The sequence below is a fragment of the Lolium rigidum genome, chromosome 7 (genome assembly GCF_022539505.1).
Source record: "Lolium rigidum isolate FL_2022 chromosome 7, APGP_CSIRO_Lrig_0.1, whole genome shotgun sequence".
NCBI classification, from domain to species: Eukaryota; Viridiplantae; Streptophyta; class Magnoliopsida; order Poales; family Poaceae; genus Lolium; species Lolium rigidum.
In genome coordinates, this window is record NC_061514.1 from 140,364,388 (window position 1) to 140,382,466 (window position 18,079).

Below are 18,079 nucleotides of genomic sequence, written 5' to 3' on the forward strand. Positions count from 1 at the left end.
TTTGCCATGCTCCTGACGCAATTTTTTTTAGTAATTGCAGGTCCATCTATCATTATGACGTGATTTCCTGCACAACATCCAAAAATAGAAGAGATTGCACATCTTTGCATTAATTAGTCATTAGTGGTAAGTTGAGAGGTAAACTTAGTCAATTTTTTGACTTAGCTAAGGGTTTAAACGCGAGAAAAAGTGGCGTATTTCACAGCCATCAGTAGGGATGCCTTAGGCGCTGAAGTTTCTGCACTCCAGGAAGGATTGGCGCTTGCCTTGCACTGGTGCAATTATCCCCTGATAATTGAGATGGATTGTTTGGAACTAGTATCGATACTAAAAAATAATGACGTTGATCGCTTTGTCTACAGCTCTCCCGTTGAAGAGATAAAAACCTTATTGAAGGTTCATCAAACCTATGTTACTCGTGTGTTAAGGTGTCAGAACAATAGTAGCCACTTCTTGGCTAATTATGCTAGAACCCAAGCATGTGCGACATTATGGCTATCTTCCGGTCCAGAAGGTTTAATGAGCATATGTCATACCGATTGTAATCTCTGGTATCTTTGAGTAATACAAGTTCTTTCGCAAAAAACATCCTTAAGGTACAAGAAAGGAAGCTTGAAGGTCAAGAGCCAAGGAAATTGAGATCAAGCAAAGTGAAGTAGTGGCCGTGTTTCTCGCTGAGGAGAAGGAGATCATCATCACCGACTTAAGCATCATGGACCCATTTCAAAGGGCTTGGTTTGAGAAGAAGCAAAAAAGTATCGAAAAAACACAATTCGTGATCTCCCATATTTATCTTTTTTATGTGTCTATGCATGAACTTTGTGTCAATTGAGATCCCTTTGGTACTTTGGTGTATGAAGTATGTGTCATTAGAATGGAAAATTACTGGAAATTTATAGTTATCATATTCAATTTAGTTGGCACTATTTTCATTCATATATGGAAATTAAGGAAAATGGGGTGGCCAAGTGCAGATGCCCTCAGTCTTCCTGCAAGACCATGTAGGAAGGACGGTTGATCAACCACTATCAACACTAATCTTGGATGGATTCTTGAGGAGCTAATTTTTCTATGTTTGGTTCTAGATTTATTCTAATTGTAGATACGTATGCTAGACTCTTTTTGCCGATTTTGGAACCCGTGTAGGAGGGATGGTTGACACCGAGTTCAAAGCGTGTAGCTCGTAAGAGCATCTCCCGTCTTCTCCCCGACGAGGCCTGATGACCCACAAGTATAGGGGATCGCAGCAGTCTTCGCGGGTAGTAAAACCCAATTTATTGATTCGACACAAGGGGAGACAAAGAATACTTGAAAGCCTTAACAACGGAGTTGTCAATTCAGCTGCACCGGAAACAGACTTGCTCGCAAGAGTTTATCGAGAGGTAACAGCTTTATAGCAAGAGCAGTAGTGAAATAACAAGCAACAGAGTAACAGTAGACAAGCAGTAGTGATTATAGTAAACAAGCAGGATTAAAATATCGTAGGCACGGGGATGGATAACGGCGTTGCATGGATGAGAGAAACTCATGTAACAATCAAGCGTGGCATTTGCAGATAATAATAAAACGGTGTCTAAGTACAAAGCAATCAATAGGCATGTGTTCCAATTATAGTCGTACGTGCTCGCAATGAGAAACTTGCACAACATCTTTTGTCCTACCAGCCAGTGGGCAACCGGGCCTCAAGGGAATCTCATCGGATATTAAGGTACTCCTTTTAATAGAGTACCGGAGCAAAGCATTAACACTCCGTGAACACATGTGATCCTCACATCACTACCATCCCCTCCGGTTGTCCCGATTTCGTCACTTCGGGGCCATTGGTTCCGAACAGCGACATGTGTATACAACTTGCAGTGTAAGACCATAAACAATGAATACCATGATGAAATAATAACATGTTCAGATCTGAGATCATGGCACTCGGGCCCTAGTGACAAGCATTAAGCATAACAAGTTGCAACAATATCATCAAAGTACCAATTACTGACACTAGGCACTATGCCCTAACAATCTTACACTATTACATGACCAATCTCATCCAATCCCTACCATCCCCTTCAGCCTACAGCGGTGGAATTACTCACACATGGATGGGGGAAACATGGCTGGTTGATGTAGAGGCGTCGGTGGTGATGGCGGCGATGATCTCCTCCAACTCCCCGTCCCGGCGGAGTGCCGAACGGAGACTTCGGCTCCCGAGACGGAGTTTCGCGATGTGGCGGCGTTCTGGAGGGTTTCTGGCGACTTCGACTTCTCCCGTGCGTTTTTAGGTCGAGGCCGATAAGTAGTCCGAAGGAGGGCGTCGGAGGCCCGCCGAGGGGGCCACACGCTAGGGCCGCGCGCCCTCCCCGGGCCGCGCCGCCCTAGGGTGTGGGGCCCTCGGCCTCCACCCGACTTGCCCTTCCGGCTCCGTGAGTTTTCTCGGGAAAATAGGGCCTTCCGTCAAAATCCCGAGGTTTTTCCCGAAAGTTGGATTTCTGCACAAAAACGAGACACTGTAACAGCTCCGCCGAAAACAACGTTAGTCCGTGTTAGTTGCATCCAAAGTACACAAATTAGAGGCAAAACAATAGCAAAGTGTTCGGGAAAGTAGATACGTTTTGGACGTATCAACTCCCCCAACCTTAGCTTATTGCTTGTCCTCAAGCAATTCAGCTTAACAACCGAGCGATAAAAGAACTTTCACGAACACATTTGTTCATATGATGTAAATATTCTCATGCTATGGTTAACACTTAGGCAAGCTTAATAATAAGATACATGCAAATAAGATCATCTAATAGCTATGTCAATCATGGAAAGGTACCAACAATTAATAATAAGCATCATGAATCATGTATATAAGCAGGATTGCAATGTTCATAAATGAGTATGATAGAGTGGTATCTCGCTTGCCCATATTTGATCAACAGAAACATAAATGCTCGTGCACCTCCGAAGTTCATAGAAAGACTAGAAATAGTGATTGTCAAAGATAAAAGCATCAAAGTTATACCACAATCAATCATATTTTGAGACAAGCATATTACACTAAGAATGACAAGTTGTGCTCTCAAGAAAGTGCTCAAAGAAAGGATGGAGACACAACATAAAAGTAAAAGATTGACCCTTCGCAGAGGGAAGCAGTGATTAACATGCGCTAGAGCTTTTCATTTGTAAAGCAGGAGTAAAATTATTTTGAGAGGTGTTTGTTGTTGTCAACGAATGGTAATGGGTACACCAACTACCTCGCCAACCGGACTTCCAAGAGCGGCTCCCATGAAGGACGTTATCTCTACCAGCAAGGTAGATCATCCATCTTCTCTTTTGTTTACACACGTATTTTAGTTTTATTATGAGTGACACTCCCCCCAACCTTTGCTTACACAAGCCATGGCTAACCGAATCCTCGGGTGCCTTCCATCAATCACATACCATGGAGGAGTGTCTATTTGCAAAATTAAGTTGCTTACTAATGAATCATAGCAAAACATGTGAAGAGAATTATTAGTGAAAGTTGATTAATCGGGCCGGGAACCCCATTGCCAGCTCTTTTTGCAAAATTATTGGATAAGCGGATGTGCCACTAGTCCATATGAAAATCCGTCAAGAGTAAATGACAAGGTTGAAAGTTAAACACCACATACTTCCTCATGAGCTATGAAACATTAACACAAATTGAGAAGCATTTTTGAAGGTTTAAAGGTAGCGCATGAGAATTTACTTGGAATGGTTTGAAATGCCATGCATAGGTATTTATGGTGGACACTCGAATAACTTGGTTTTCATGTGTTTGGAAGCACGAGCAGCGTTCCCGCCAGCACAAGTGAAGGCTAGCAAAAGACTAGGGAGCGACAAATCAAGAGAGCAAGAATCGTCATAATCATGCTTGCGGCAAAATAAATTAACCGAGGCATAAAAGTGATACCGTAACTCCAAGCAATGTAAATCATTGAGGCTTAATTGACTCTTGTTCAGTCATATGCATGCGTGAGCATGTGCCAAGTTAATTCAAACGAATTATTCAGAGGAGGATACCACAATATCATACCTATCTATGAATAAAACAATGCAAGCAAACATCCATGACATGCTACTCATATTAATAAATTGGAGCTAAACATGAGAGATCATGAACTACTAGACTTTCTTAAATGACATATACCTCACATGAACCAACTAAGCATGCTCACATGGATGAGTATATGTACAAAAATGAAAACAAATAGAGTTCATACCAGCCTCTCACCACAATCAGATTGTCGTAGATCGTCATTATTGCCTTTTCACTTGTGTAGCTTGGATAATATGAAATGAAAACCACGCTCCAGCCACCGAAGACCATTGAACTCATAAAGAACTTTACAAAACCAAAGAAGAACAGCAAATATTTTTGGTGTTTTCGAATTTGGAAACAAGAACAAAAGAAAACAAGCAAACAAAGCAAAATCTTTTGGGTTTTCTTATAGCAAACTAGCAATAGCAAATAAAGCGAAACAAATGCAAGAAACCAAGATAAACAAATGGTGAAGAGAAACAACAGAAATATTTTTGGTCTTTTTGTGTTTTAGGAAAGAAACAAAGCAAGAACAAGAAAATGAAAACTAAAAGAAACACAGAAAGCAAGATGGCAGAAATCTGCCAAAACTTGACAAGCAGTACTGAAATCGATTTGTACAAAAATCTTCCGTTGCTCAGCTCGAAAAGTGTTCAACTAATGAAAGTTAGATAACAACCTGGGGAACATGCACAAAAATTGGCAGCTCAAAATAACGTTCGGCTGTGCGCACGAATTTTTTTAGTAACAGCCCAGAATCTGTTTTCAGCAGCACTTCCCCAAATATCATCTCCTCTCATTAGAAAACCACTCAAAGAAACTAAACAAGTATGTACAAGTATCCAAGCAACCATAATATGCAAAGAATGAGTGATGCCAGTATACTCTCCCCCAAGCTTAGGCTTTGGCCTAAGTGGAGATCAACCCCATCGAGGGTCCGGGTTCCATGCCGAGGATCGTACATGGAGTAGTCATAATAAGGTACCGATGCGTAAGAAAAGCGTGGAGGCTCCTCATGCCCAACTTGTTGGATGCGAAGAGCTTGCCGCATTCGATGACGAGTCGAGGTGTTCCTCGACCTCATCCGTGTTGTCTCTTGCACGATGGCCATCTCTCTCTATGTATGCCTTCAGCTCACCTTCCGTGATTGACCAATCCTCCCCGGAATCAAGGTTAAACAGAGCAGTGCAGTGCAATCCTACTAATTTTTCAGTTTTCTTAGTTATTGTCCAAGATTTCTTGTAAAATGTTATTCTGTAAGACAGTGTTACTCAAATTAGACGAATCGAAACAAATTCATGCTTAATCATGGAGACTATGTCAAGTTTCTCTATGGGGAGTTGAATATCAAGATGGTGAGGTTCTACATTATGCATAGCTAATAAGCGAGAGGCGATGAGACCTCCACAAATTCCTCCCTTCTCACGATTAGTAGCAAGTCTGTTGGCTATCAAATCACCTAAGTTATAAGTCCTATTACCTTGTAATGCAGCAGCTAGAAAGGCTAGATCCTGGATAGATATTTTACTTCCATTCTTTCTTGCTAGAACGCACTTGGTAATGAAATAAGCAAAGTAACGAATAGTTGGGAAATGAATGCTACTGATTTTACCACCATCCTCTGAGAAGCTTCTTCCATGACAAATCATCTTGAAGAGGTCCAAGAACTCTTACGGCGATCCTTTTATCTTCTCGCATGATCCCCACTGCGGCACTCTGATTGCTGCACAAAAATCATTGAATGGCAAGTTGATAGTTTTATTATAAATTTTGTATTGGACCATGGAGTTAGACCGTGACCAATTGAATTTAAAATCCTGCACTACTGACATAGTCAGTTTTGCATATTGGCATGGTTCACCATCAACAAAATCATCCAACCCTGCACGAGAGATTAAACTTTGAACATCCTGCAAGATCCCTGCACTTCTCATAAAATCCACGCACGGATAGTAAGTGGGATATACTCCTTCTTCCCGGTGAACTCTCATGACCTGTTGCACCTCCAATTCTTGTTGGTTAAGTTGGTGCCTACTCCCTTCCATTTTCTGAAATTTTTCAACAAACAATATAAAACTTGATTTGGTGACATATAATTGAGGGAAACTACCATAGGAACTTGCTAGAGTACTAATCATGCATCAAAACTAGTTTCTACCACTTAGAATAAGCATGCAAGCTCACTAAACATGTTACCTACAGCAGCAAAATATGCAAGATATACTCCACCAAACAAAATTCTACTTGGATAATCGAAGGAGTCACATACCGAAGAGCAAATGTGCCAAATTTTAGATAAAATCTGGGCTGAGCAAAGAGATCGAGAGATCTGGAGTTCTTGAGCAAAAACACGAGTGAGAGGAAGCTGGTGTCGATTTTTTCGGGAGAGAGAAGAGTGTGGGAGGAAGAGATGATGAAGTGGGGTAAAGGGGGGCCCACACACCAGGGTGGCGCGCCCCTTGCCGGCCGCGCCAGCTGTGGGGTGCCACCCTGGGGTGCCCCACTGGTCATCCCCAGGTGCTCCCAGGTGCCTCTTCGAAAAATAGGACCAACGGTATAATTTTTGTGAATTTTTGAAAACTTTGAAAAATGCACATTTCTGGGTATTAAATTTATTATTACTGGCCAGGAAAAATTTGGAAATCTCTAATCAACTAAGGAACTTTACAAAACAAGAGTGCTACAGCAAGTAGAACAAGTGGAGGAAGAAAGAGATGTTGTTTACCTCCTCTATGCATATAAAAAGTATTTGTTAACAAGGTTGATCAAGTCTTGCCACCAAATAAATTTTACATAGCATAAGAAGAAATAAACCTCAAATCAATCATGTTACCTTGAATTGTATTGATATGGATCCAATCACAAGAGTTTGATATTCTTCTTTAGGCTCATATATAGGACAATCGATAGTTCCCACTTTGATAGTTCTCACATTAGAAATTGTATTAACTCCACATGCTTTTTCAATCCTCTTGGGAAAATAAACGGTGTGCTCCCTATCATCAACATTGAAAGTAACCTTTCCTTTATTGCAATCAATAACAGCCCTCGCGGTGTTAAGAAAAGGTCTCCCAAGAATAATAGACATGTTATCATCTTCGTGCATTTCCAACACAACAAAATCAGTTAATATCAAGCAGTTATTAGTAACTTGAACAGGAACATCCTCACATATACCAACAGGAATAGCAGTAGATTTATCAGCCATTTGCAAAGATATATCAGTAGGTATCAACTTATCTAAGTAAAGTCTCTTATAAAGAGAAAAAGGCATAACACTAACACCGGCTCCCAAATCACATAGAGCAGCTTTAACATAATTATTCTTAATAGAACAAGGAATAGTAGGTATACCTGGGTCGCCCAACTTCTTTGGAACTTTGCCATTGAAAGAGTAATTAGCAAGCATAGTGGAAATTTCCTCATTGGGGATTTTCCTTTTGTTAGTAACAATATCTTTCATATACTTTGAATAAGGAGGCAATTTAATAGCATCAGCCAATGGGATTTGCAAGAATAAAGGTTTCATCCAATCACAAAATTTATTGTAGTGTTCTTCTTCCTTTGATTTTAGTTTCTTAGCAGGAAAGGCATTTGCTTTTGCACCCAAGGTTCCCTTTCATTACCATGTTTCTTAGCAATAAAATCTTCTTTAGTATACTTTTTATTTTTATCTTGCTTTTCAGTGTTCACCTTCAACTTCTTCTTTATCGTAAACATCATTCTTATCATTACCATTATTATTATCATGTTCATTACCACTTTCAGCTTCAAAGCATCGTAAATAGAAATACTATTAGGATCATTAACAGTGTTCAGAGGATTCTACAACATTTTTATGTTTCTTCTTCTTTTTCTTAGAAGGAGCTCTAGGTTCAATGCGTTGAGAATCTTGTTCAATTCTTTTGGGATGCCCTTCAGATATAGAGGATCCTGGGTAGAGACACCACCTCTAGTTGTTACTTCATAAGCATGTTTCTCTTTAGAATTATTTTGTAATAAGTCATTTTGCACTTTAGTGAGTTGATCAATTTGAGTTTGAACCATTTGAAAATGTTTAACAAGCATCTTAACATCATTAGAGGTTCTCTCCACAATATCATGCAAATTGCTAATAGCTTGAGAATTTTCCATTAGATGATTCTCTACTCTCATATTAAAATTTTCTTGCTTAACAATATAATTATCAAACTCATCTAAGCATATCGCAGGAGGTTTTGAATACGGAATATCTTCCCTAGTAAAGCGCTGAAGGGAATTTACCTCAATCATGGATGAAGGGGGAATTATCTCACATATATCTTCTATGGGAGGTAGATTCTTCACATCTTCGGATTTAATACCTTTCTCTTTGAGAGACTTCTTGGCTTCCCTCATATCTTCATCATTCAATTTAATTAAACCCCTCTTCTTCAATATTGGCGTTGGAGTTGGTTCAGAGCGTAGTCCAATCATCATGATTCCGGCCTATTTTAGCCAATAATTCTTCGACTTTCGTCTGGAGTTCTTTTCCGAAAACACAACCAAGCACAACTATCCAAATATGCCCTAGACTCAATGGTTAGTCCACTATAAAATATATCAAGTAAATCATTCTTTTCTAAATCATGTCCAGTGTCGAGCTCGATAAGAGAACAAAATCTTGCCCAAGCCTCGAGCAATTTCTCTTCATCTCCCCGGTCAAATCTATAAATTCTCTCGTAAAGCAATATGTTGAGCACTAGCAGGAAAGTATTTTCGAAAGAAAACATCACGCAATTCAGTTGGATTTTTAATAGAACCAGGAGGCAAATTATTATACCAAGTTTTAGCATCATCCTTTAATGAGAAAGGAAAAATTTTAGCGACAAAGTAAGTACGCATCTTGATATCATCGTAAAACAAGCTACTCATAGAAGAAAGTTCAATCATGTGTTCCACAACGACTTTCTTTTTCAGCACCACAAAAGGGTGCTTTCTCTACAATAGCTATATGAGATAGATCAAGAGAAAAATCATAATCTTTATCCTTAATGCATATAGGAGATGTGGCAAATTTAGGATCAGGAGATAATTTATGTCTAACAGTATATTGTGTGAGAAACTTTTTAATTTTACTTGCATCAGCAGTGGCATTGCATCTATTAATAAGATCATCATTAAGTTCCACATAATCTTCATCAGGATCATCACTATAATAATCAAGTTCAGGTGAATTAACAGGTGTAGTAGCATCAGGAGTTTCAGCATTTTCAATTTGTCTAGACCTAGCAATTGTAGCATCTAGAAAAGATCCCAATGAACCACTATCATCAAGCACAGCAGAAATATTATCAATATTATGAGAGTTTTCAGATTCAGCAGAAGTACCAGCATGTGAAGCATGTGGCGGTGAAACAAGTTTATCAATCACGGATAGTGAATCAAGAGCAACAGAGGTACTCGAGTTGTACCTTTTCTTGTAGTGGATGGTAATATGGCGACTTTAGGATCGCGAGTTTTACCCATGATGGAGAATTTGCAGCGAACAATATCAATCCAAGTGAACTTCCAAATAAAGCTATGCTCCCCGGCAACGGCGCCAGAAAACAGTCTTGATGACCCACAAGTACAGGGGATCGCAGCAGTCTTCGCGGGTAGTAAAACCCAATTTATTGATTCGACACAAGGGGAGACAAAGAATACTTGAAAGCCTTAACAACGGAGTTGTCAATTCAGCCGCACTGGAAACAGACTTGCTCGCAAGAGTTTATCAAGTAGTAACAGCTTTATAGCATAGCGAGTAGTGAAATAACAAGCAGCAGAGTAACGAGACAAGCAAGTAGTGATTATAGTAAACAAGCAGGATTAAAATACCGTAGGCACGGGGACTGGATAACGGGCGTTGCATGGATGAGAGAAACTCATGTAACAATCAAGCGGGGCATTTGCGGATAATAATAAAACGGTGTCTAAGTACAAAGCAATCAATAGGCATGTGTTCCAATTATAGTCGTACGTGCTCGCAATGAGAAACTTGCACAACATCTTTTGTCCTACCAACCGATGGCAGCCGGGCCTCAAGGGAATCTATCGGATATTAAGGTACTCCTTTTAATAGAGTACCGGAGCAAAGCATTAACACTCCGTGAACACATGTGATCCTCACATCACTACCATCCCCTTCGGTTGTCCCGATTTATGTCACTTCGGGGCCATTGGTTCCGGACAGCGACATGTGTATACAACTTGCAGGTAAGACCATAAACAATGAATATCATGATGAAATAATAACATGTTCAGATCTGAGATCATGGCACTCGGGCCCTAGTGACAAGCATTAAGCATAACAAGTTGCAACAATATCATCAAAGTACCAATTACGGACACTAGGCACTATGCCCTAACAATCTTACACTATTACATGACCAATCTCATCCAATCCCTACCATCCCCTTCAGCCTACAGCGGGGGAATTACTCACACATGGATGGGGGAAACATGGCTGGTTGATGTAGAGGCGTCGGTGGTGATGGCGGCGATGATCTCCTCCAATTCCCCGTCCCGGTTGAGTGCCAGAACGGAGACTTCTGGCTCCCGAGACGGAGTTCCGCGATGTGGCGGCGTTCTGGAGGGTTTCTGGCGACTTCGACCTCTCCCCGTGCGTTTTTAGGTCGAGGCCGATAAGTAGTCCGAAGGAGGGCGTCGGAGGCCTGCCGAGGGGGCCACACGCTAGGGCCGCGCGCCCCCCTCCTGGGCCGCGCCGCCCTAGGGTGTGGGGCCCTCGGGCCTCCACCTGACTTGCCCTTCGGCTCCGTGAGTTTTCCGGGAAAATAGGGCCTTCTCGTCAAAATCCCGAGGTTTTTCCTGAAAGTTGGATTTCTGCACAAAAACGAGACACCAGAACAGTTCTGCTGAAAACAGCGTTGGTCCGTGTTAGTTGCATCCAAAGTACACAAATTAGAGGCAAAACAATAGCAAAAGTGTTCGGGAAAGTAGATACGTTTTGGACGTATCAAGGCCCCCAAGACATTTTTTTCATCCGGATAGACGAAAACGGCTCAGTCGCACCCCCGGATCCTCGTTTTCGTCCGGATTTGGGCTTTCGTCCATCCGGAGAGCCCAGGTCATCCCGGCCCACCGGGGAACGCTCGGGGACTCCGGACAAAACGAAAGCACGGGAAACACCGAGAAATCTTCCCGCGCGGCTGGTGGCCCCGACTTGTCGGCGAGAAAGTCCGATCGTCGTCCTCATCACATCGTCTTCCGTGCGCAGTAAAAGCCTGTCGCCGGTCAGTCTTCGCCGGACGCGTAGCTTCCACGCGGCGAGTTAATGCCGTCGCCTCGGTTTCACGCGGGTCGCCCTCTATTTATCGCCGAACTACCGCGTCTGGCCGCATTCACCATGCCGTCTCTCTGTTCACCACCAATCTTCCCCAACTCATCGAGCGAGAGCAAGCGGCGATTATCCATGGCGAACGACGGAGCGACCAACAATGGCTTTGGCCGCCGCTCTCTCCACCAATGGGAGGGGCGGCTCCTGCACGCGGTGGGCTACCCCGTGCCGCCGGATTTCCGCGCGCCGGGAGGATGGCGACTCAGCACGGGCGGCGCCCCGATCCCGCCGCCGCCGATGGGTCGTGCCACCCTGGAGGCGGAGATCGACGCGGTGCTCGTCACTCTCAGTGACGAGCAGCGCGGGGAGGAGCGCTTCTGGCCGGACAACTACAAGGCATGGACGCAGTTCTTCCGACAAAGGTAAAAACGCGAGCTCGCCGCGTACGACGGCCCCCCTCCTCCTCCCGCTAGGAACAACACCGTCGGCCGCCGCCGGTGGTGGAGCGCGCCTGGCCGCACCCTCGAGAATGTGCTCGAGCACATCGAGGGTGGGAACTCCCCCGTTCTGGGGATGCCGCCGCCGTTGGCGGCTACCGTGTCCCGCCGACACGGTAGTTACTAGACACCGAGGAGGATGGCGTCGTCCTCCTCCTCGTCTGGGTCGAGGTCCGCGTCCAGGTCTGGCGGATCGGCTCCTCCGCCGTCAACACCGTGCTTCATCAAGAAGGATCCGGCGTCGCCACCACCGACCAGAGGGCACAGCAGCGGCGCCCTCGTCATCCGCGACCAACCCTCCTCTCCATCGCGCGGGCGGAAGAGGAAGTCGTCGACGAAGGAGGACGCCGCCGCCGCGAACCAGTTCGCCGAGGAGAAGGCCAAGCGCGCCGAGGACGCTGCAGTGGCGGAGGCGGTCGCCAGGTCGCTCAACGACCTAGTCCCCGCCGACAACGCGCTCCCCATCGATGCCGCGCTTGACTGGTCCAGGCGGGACTGGGAGCGGCAGGAGGCGGAGCAGCAGCGTCAGCTGCTGGACCTGGCTGCCGCGCGGCAACGCGCCATCCGAGCCGCCGCACCGGCCGCAGCAACGCGCCATCCGCGCCGCCGCACCGGCCGCAGCAACGCGCCATCCGCGCCGCCGCACCGGCCGCGGCAACGAACGCCGCGCCCAGGCCCGTGCCGTTGATCAAGCTCGAGGAGAGCAGCGACGATGACATATACCGACCTCTACCGGCCGACGCCGTCACGCGCCGGCGACCCTGGCCAGGGTTCTAGCCGCTGATACGAGGTGCCGCCACCCGAGGACACCGGCAACTCGAGCGACGACGACGACGGCGGTAACTACACAGCCTTCTACCACCATTTCGGCATATAGAAGGCCGCTATTAGTTTAGTTTATGTTTCTATCTGGCCGATTCAAATATATGTACGAATTCGGCCTATATATGTACGAACACACCTATATATGTTAAATATCTTCAAATTTTGCTTATGTTTGAACGAGTTTTGCCTAGTTTTGTCTGAATTCGCCGTATTTTGTCAAAAGTTTTCATCCATCCCGGGCTCGCCGCTGGGAAAATGGGCCTCCCCAGGCCAAAAAAAAAAAATACATCCATCCGGCACTAAATAGTGCCGGATTTCGGTCTTGGGAGCCCCAACGGCTGGAGACGCCAGCCGTTGGAGGCCCCCGGGACACAATCCGGATGGAAATTGGTCCAGATTGGACCTATTTTTGGCATGGGGAGCAACGATTTTCCAGCCGTCCCGGGGAATTTGCGCGGGCCACGCGGGATCTTCACTGACACGCGGGCCAGAAAGCGGAATTTGCTCCATCCGGAGTCCCCGGCAGCACCCCGGGATATCGAGGATGGCCTGGGAAGTCCGGACGGATTTAGGCCTAAATCCGGACGAAAATGAGAAGCTAGGGGCGTGACTGGACCGTTTTCGTCTATCCGGATGAAAAAAAGAGATCCTGGGGCTTTCCCGAGGATATGACTGGAGATGCTCTAATGTTCGAGTTTTAGTTCCAGCAACCAGTGCAGACCAGGAATGGAAAATGAACTGATCGACGGACCTACCATTTCGTCCTGCCCGCTCCCGCGAGCGGTAGGGCGGAACCCTCATCTCCGCCTCGTCCCCACCCCTCCCTCCGCCTCCTCCCTCCCTCGCCGCCGCCGGAGGGCGTCTCCGGCAAAGCCCCGGGGCGCCGGCGGTGCCGGGGCCCCCTCTCCCCCTCGTCTGGCGGCGGCGGCGCGGGCCGGCGCGGTCGGCAGGGGCGGCGTCTCGCGGCCGGAGGCGTCGGCACCCGCCAGGTGCGAGATCTGCGTGGTTCCGGCGGGCTGGCGGCGCGGCTGGCTCCTAGCTGGCGCGTCCCGACGCCGGCGCGGCCGTGGCCAGGGGTGGCGGCGGTGGGCCTAGATCTGGGCCGGCGGGCCTAGGTCTGGGCCGGGCGTGGTCTGGCTCGGGCTGGGTTTTCCCGTAGGGCCCCGTCCTGGGCAGCTGGGTTGCCCTGTGCCCCCGACGGCAGAGGTGGGTGCGGGTCGAGGCCATCGGCCGGGGTTTGTCCGGGCTGGCGGTGCTCATGCGCCCTCGTTTTCGATCTTGGTAGGGACCAAGATGTCATTTCTGGTTTGCTCCGGCCGGAGAATGGCGGGGTTCGGTGGTTGGGAGGGGGTGCTCCAATGGTGCGGTGGCGGGTGTCGTCACCGCCTTCCTGTTTCCCTCCGGCCACCCTTGACCACCGGGGACGGTGCGTCTCGGTTCCGTTCTCGCGGGTCCGGTGTGGCACCACTGGACGCCTTGTCCTACAGGGACGCTTGCGAGCTCGATGGGGTGTTTGCGAAAGCAATGCAAGGCGTTTGCCATTGCCGGCGACGACGACGTCCTTGGACACCGTTAACCTTCTTGGAGGCGTGGCCATGACACTCATCTTGTCGCCGGTTGCCTGCCCCTGGGTTTTGTCTGCTACCCTAGTTACTAGCGATCCTCCGAGCTCCTCCTCGAAGCCCCTTTCATTGAGGCCATGCGTCAAGCAGGACCCGGCTTCATATAGACGGTGTGTCTCCCCTTTGCGCGACCATTCCCGAGCCTAGGGTGGCTGTCCGTGGGTGCGTCGTGGCGAGGAGGCACCCCGGTGTTCCTCGGCGGCTCGGTGGTTTGTCGTGATGGCATGCGCCGAGACTTAGGAGTTCTCTTGGGGTGGGTGCCGAAGCTCCCGCGAAAGCATTGCACGGCCTGCTCGTGCCGACAACGATGACGCTCGCGAGCGCCATTTTCCTTCCTGGAGGCGCTGTCATGAAGTTTCCCCCTTCGAGCTATGGAGGTTCGCCGGCTTCACTAGCGTAGTTAGCAGCCTGCTCTCGGGGTGTTGGTGGTCCTCTGTTCGACATGCTGCTCAGTGTGCTAGTCCTGCATGGTTTCAGATCCGCGGAGTGGCGTCTCGGGGAGCCGCTGGTGTTTCTGTCGAAGTCTTGGGCGTTCTCGGAGAACTCGTAGTTTAGGGCCCGGCCCTAGTCTGCCTGTTCCTTTGTTGTAGGCTTTAGCTCTTCACCACCTGGGCTTGTATCTCTAGCTGGTGTCCCCAGTTTTTTCTTTTTCTTCTTTTTTCTTTGTTGCGTGCTACCTTGTACCCCTGGCCGGTTGATGGCTTTGTTAATTCAAAGCTGGGCTCGTCGAGCCTTCTGTTTAAAAACCAGTGCAGACCAGATTTGCTCAAGGTTCCTGGCCATTGTGAACTTCTTTTAGTACGTGGTTGGTTTTCTGGCTTCTTTCTTGGTATTTTTTTCCCTCTCCCTTATTTCTCTCTTAAGTCCACAAACATTTTTAACATCTTCTTCAAATTTTTGAAAACAATATATTCATGAATACCTTTTTTTAAAATGGTAATTTTAAAATTCATGAACATTTCAAATTCGTTAACATTTTTTAATCCACGAATGTTTCTTCAAAATTTATGACACGAACACTATTCAGATTTATAGGAATTTTTGAACTCGTGAGCATTTTTTTTTAAATTTATGTTTTTTTTAGATCCGTCATTTTTGTTAGGTTGTGAATCTTTTTGTGAACTCATGAACATTTTATAAAATACGTAGACCAATTTTCAATTCGCATACTTTTTTAAAATCCTTGCTTTTTTAATTCAAGAACATTAATATAAAAAAGTGTACTACTTTTTTTAGTTCCCAAACTTTGTTTATTTCACCATTTTTTAAAAATAACAAAAGCCAGTTTCTGGGCAGAGCAAAATAGTAAAAAGGCGAGCGGAACAAAAAAGACCACAGACCAGGTTGGGCCAAGCTCTCGTTTTGAAGCTTATATGGGGCCAGCCCATAGTCAATCTCTGGTGGGTGCACGCTACGAGTTGCCGCCGAAGGCAGCAAATAGGCGGTGGGATTGACAGACTACTGTTTGGGTCAGCAATGAACAGGGTTGCAGTGGTCTCTCTCGAGTCTCGACACGCGCGCTAACTCTGTTCGATGTATGCTGCACAAACTGGCCCGCACGCATGCACAATACACGTACGCGCGTGCTGCGTGCAGCTGATCACCGGCCGCCTCTGTCTCGATCGACATGCATTCGCTTACCCCGCCGTCAGGGATGGCTTGCCGATGCAGTGCATGTGCATGCCATGCATACACGTAGGCCGGGTTTTAGTGGCACACACTGACACTGTAGTAGGGCTCTCCTCTCTAAGAGCATGTCTAACAGGCCCCGTATAATCCGCCCACCCCGTAAAATTCCGGCGACATACGGGGCAGGCGCGGTTTGGGCCGTCTAGCAGGTCCCGTATTCGGGCCGCCCCGTTTCGGCGGAATACGGGGCCCAGGAAATCGGTCCCGTCGCCCGTACATATAGTGGGCGCAGGTGCGAGTGAGGGGTTAACCCTCACTCGCAACCCTAGCTCCGCCGTGCGCCGCCGCCTCCTCCTCCTCGCTCCGGCGAGCAATTAGCCGCTCCTCCGCGCCGCATTCCACCCCCAAGCCGGGATGGACTCCCGCCGCCGCGAGTAGCGCCTCGCCGGCGAGCGGATCGAAGCGATCCCGCTCGCCGGACACCGTAGAGGATGTGTGGCGGCTCAGGTGCAAGCTGTCCGCCGCCGGGAGCCGTCGCGCGGCCCGCAGAGTACGCCGGCGCGCCGTACGTGCCGGAGCCGCTCCGGGAGTACGCCGCGGGTGGGCGGTGGTACAAGCGAGAACCGCCGCTCAAGCCGGATGAGCGGCGAGCGTTCGAGAAATGGCGCGCGCGGTGGCGGCGCGACCGCGCGGCGTTGGCGGCATGGAGGGCCACCATCGGCAGCACCGGCGGCGGAGGAAGCGGAGGCGGCGAGGAGGAAGACGCGGCGGCGGAAGAGGAGGCGGCCTACCGCCGGTGTGGTGGCCGAATCCGAGGCGGAGGCCGCCAGAAAGCTTGGCCGGAGGCGGACGAGCAGGGCGGCGGCCATCGCCGCCGTCCGAGGAGTTCGAGGCGCGGCGGGCGCGGGAGGCGCGAGGAGGAGGCGGCGAGGATCGCCTTCATCCCTACGTCATCCTTGACGACTAGACGTAGGTTGATGCTTAGTTAGATGTAGTATGATCCGTAGTATGATCAATATGTATGTATGATCCCTAGTATGATCAATGAAGATGAACTTCCCGGGGTTTTTATTTTTGAAAATACGGGTCGAAATACGGGGTCTGTTAGACGGAATGGCTCGAAATGGAGCAGTTTTTCGATACGGGGCGAAATAAGAGACTTATACGGGGCGAAACAGGTGTGATAGACTCACAGAGAAAAGAATGACGTTCCTAGCGGGCCGACTTAAATATTTCCCGGGCATTAGGACATGTTAAACATGGTCCAACGCTGTCATCTAAACGAATCGAGCACAACGGATTAGTCTGTGACAACTTCCAGCTTAAAATTTGGTTGGGAATGCAGTTGCGTGGAAAGCGCACGTCCACCTCTGGAGTCATGACATCATGTGTATGATCATGCACAACATGATCGTTGAGGAGAAGCATAATAATAGCTCTTTTGATCAAGGCTAGCAATTTCAGGGTGAACTAGTTGAGTCAGTGCCTGGGGCAGCATCGTTTTGAACAGCTCCTCCGTATGAGTCATGCGATCTGTGATCTCGGAACACTATCAACTCGAAACGGATTTGATTGAGCATACATAGAAAACAACTAGTCATCTCCTCTCTTTTTATTTGTTTTTTGTTTACTTGTGAACTGTGTTATTTATTTGCTTGAGAACTATTTAAACTTGTTTGATTGTAAACTACATTATTGCTTTCTATTCAAAATGGTTAAATTATAAATGAAATGGGGAAAAGGGGGGCCAAAATGGAGAAAATGCATACTAGCAAATTGTTGGCTCTGGTGGCCGGCCGACGAGGCATCACATTCACACTGCTTGTAATCCATGCATGTATCATGTATGTCAACGATACTGCAGAGACGCATGCGGATATGACAAAGTAGGTTTCCATCGTTCCAGGCAGCCTCCCAGGCATGCATGCATGTGAGCATGTCCCAGCGCCTGAGAACGAACAAATGGCACCAGAGGATTCCCTGCCCCCAGCATGTCCACGAAGGTACGCAGCTGAACCCGTGCGTGCACGGCATTCTGCATTTCTGCTGGGCCTTGTGGCTGTACGTGCAGCCCTCGTTATTCCGCTCACGCCAGGATCAATCAATCACGCTGGACATGCATGGGGCAGGTTGTTCTTGGAACACTGCTCGTCGATCGCGTATGAACTGGAGC